The sequence below is a fragment of the Nanorana parkeri genome, unplaced genomic scaffold (genome assembly GCF_000935625.1).
Source record: "Nanorana parkeri isolate BGI_ZX_2015 unplaced genomic scaffold, ASM93562v1 scaffold353, whole genome shotgun sequence".
NCBI lineage: Eukaryota > Metazoa > Chordata > Amphibia > Anura > Dicroglossidae > Nanorana > Nanorana parkeri.
Genome location: NW_017306621.1, coordinates 1,258,028 through 1,261,310, shown reverse-complemented (window position 1 = coordinate 1,261,310; position 3,283 = coordinate 1,258,028). Strand labels below are relative to the sequence as shown.

Genomic DNA, 3,283 nt, shown 5'->3' with positions numbered 1-3,283 from the left:
TATATATATATAATTTTAATTATTGTTATGTTTTTTTAGAAATTAAAGGGAATATGTAAAACCCCTGTCACATTGTTTTTGGCATCTGTGTCCTATTGGGTCCCACAGGAAATGAGGGAACCCCCCTCCTAGACAGTTCCCACTAGAACAAGTGTCCCCATTGGAAGATTTCCCCTCTATTCCTGTTTTGGTGATAACTAACAATTTTAGATTTTCCTATTGTCCAGGTGACAATAGAGGGGGTGAATCTCTCCAGATCTGATACAAACAGCAGTAAGAACCATACAGGGGATGAAACATGTCACTACTTTATCCAAAACTAAAAAACAAAAAAGTTTGATACAGTTTTGTGTCAGTGTCACTCGTTATGTGTCTTTGGCAGTATTTTATTCATCTTCAGTGTAGAACAATTTTATTAACACATTAAATAAAGTTTTCAAAATATGGGAGGTGACTGTATGACACTTATGTCTCTAGCAGAGTAAAGCTGGCCATACGCAAGGTGAACTTCAGCCAGTTCTTGATAAACGAGACAAAATGCGATCTGTGGGTGGCCCTGTTGGCTGCCTGCCGACTGAAATGCTTCAATTTTCAAATTGAAGAATTTCAGGAGTCGCATGGATTTGCTGCAGTCACTGTTCGGGTATTCTTACAGCGACTGGTGCCAGCTGTCAGAATACAATACTCGGCAGAGGAGATTAACAACAGCATGGATGGAGGAATCTGATAGATCCACTAGTGTATGGCCAGCTTGACACCACTGCGTAACATTAGCTTGACATTGCCATGGAAAAAATAAATATATAGGTATCTCTCTGTGTATGCCTGCCTCTAAGACCTCATTCACATGGATGTATTGATTTTATGTAGGATCTTGCTGACTGCAAGGTCCTGTGTAAAAAGTGCCACTAGGCAAGGCCAACATGAATAGTGTGTAATCAGCGGCGCCGCTGATTACACATTGTTTACGTGTCGGGCCTGAAAGAGTCGTTTGTTTTGCAGCGTCACATGCGCAGAATGACTTTGCCTTCCGTCAGTCTGACATGTCCTGCCACGTGAATGACTCATTCAGGGCTGACATGTAAACAATAGTGTGTATAATCTTTCTTCTCCTTCTCTCTTTCTTTCTAAACAATAGTGAGTAATATATCCCTCTCCCTCCCCCTCTCTCTCCCTCCCCCTCTCTCTCCCTCCCCCTCTCTCTCCCTCCTTCTCACTCCGTTTTTTCGTATAATATCTTAACCATTCCCCCTCTTCTAGGAACACTGATAACATTACAGTGACTAATAACCCCTAAGATTTTTTTCTTCATTATGTGTCCATTAAGTAAAGAATAGGTCATTCAGCAACTTGGTTGATCTTTGGCAATCACCACTGTCTAATGTCTCTATAGGTATCTTGTGTTTTTTCATTGACCAGGTTATAACCCAAAGGATATGCACACATTCTAGGAGATTAGATTAGGAGATTCTGCTTTTTGTTTTGTAATCTGTAGCAGAAATATGAAAGCAGGAAATGAATTTGAATGCCGTGGGAATGCTCCATTATGAAATCCCTCGTGTATGCCAACTTTATCACTACATGGAGATAAATGAAACATCACACTTATCAGCTCAAATAAAATATCAGGCAAAATGTGACAACACACAGCAACTGCTTTATGTGACAGGAACCATGCTTAACCCTGGACAGCTAGCGGTTGCCACCCCTTTGAATCTTCTGGACACCAGAAGCTGTTACATTGGCAGTGGAGGAGACCTGATTTTTCACTGCTGCAATGCTTTCACACTTGCAGGACTCTTACCCACCCCACTCTATGCCTGAGTGGTTAAAAGAGAAATGGTAGACTGATGAGCGTATTTCTCTTTCACTCTGCTCTCCAACAAAATGAATGGATTATTTGTGCTGCTTCTCCCACCCCAGACTGAGCTCTGCTGTCCTGGGACTGCAAACGCTGATACCAAGTCAGATTCAGGTACTTGCATGCTGAGCATATGAAAAATGTGTAAGGACTGGTTACCGTGAGTGAAAACAATATGACAATTTAATCCGTAGATCCAGAGATATGAATGGCTGAATTTATATGCAAATCTAGACTTATCATGTGAAGGTTAAGCTTGGTGGTGCCACCCCCTGAACCTCCATACTAATCATATGAATGGGGTGATTGGAAGGTGGAAAGGACCAAGCTCAGCTTTTAAGGGAAAAGTCAAGATTTGCATATAAATTCAGCTGCATATAGGTATTTTTTTTTTCTTTTTAATGGAAAAAACTTTAATATTAGTCTCCAGGGATGTATCTGTGCCTGTGAACATAATTAGGTAGACATTGTCAAAAAGCAATTCATTTAACAATACAGGAAGCTTGCCTGCTTCTTGAACAAAGTATGGTGGAAGCGAAGACCACTTGCACTGTGCTGTATTTGGGAAGGTCCCTGTACACCACAGATATACTATTTGTAGGTTTAAATGAATGTACACAGTGCACCATCACATACCGGTAGTTACTTCCAACCTGTGTCGGAGTAATTAAGCAGGAACTGTCATTGGAGGAAAGCCTCTGTCACCCAACATCTTTCCTCTGAGTGTTCCTCTTCATTATCCTTGGAAGTCTTTGGCTTTTTTACATTGACCCACCCCCCTTTGATAATCTTAATTGACATTATCAGGTGGTACCGTAGTTAAAAGTCAAACGTTAAACAGGATAAGTGTCCATCTTGTCTAATCAGATTAGACAGTCTTCACGCACAGTTGCACAGTGCTGGAAAGTTTAGGCTGGGCTGGAAAAATGCATGATGCTACATCGCAGCCTGATTCTGCTAATCTGCCATTTGCTTCTGCGCTGGCTGCATACAATGTCAGAAACACGGCATCCCTTTATGATGAAGCATTATGTACTTGTTTGTGTAGTCCCCATGCCCATTACTTTCAGACACCTAAAACTAGACTCTTTGTGGCCACTTATCCTTGTTAGCATTATATAGACAGTATGTGTGTGTATATATATATCTATCTATATAGATATATAGATCCATATATATATAGATCTATACACATATATCTATCTATCTATATACACACACACACACATAAGGCATTTAAACATGTAAAAAGCAAATTTAACTGCACCTGGTTCTCTCACTTTATTTTAAAAATATTTGTAAATTGTAGTGTTATAAATATCTGGCTGGAAGTACCGTATATAACACATGAAGTGTTGGCAGCTGTATACTGAATTGGTACACAAGGAAAGGTGTGCAGAAGTATTTTTATTTATTTATATA

General features: G+C 39.9%; 1 protein-coding gene across 1 annotated transcript in view; it reads left to right on the top strand.

The window, feature by feature from the left end:
* The window catches only part of LOC108788828 (protein FRA10AC1), a 45,205-nt gene that overhangs the window by 24,422 nt on the left and 17,500 nt on the right, over positions 1-3,283 (top strand). The window lies entirely within an intron of this gene.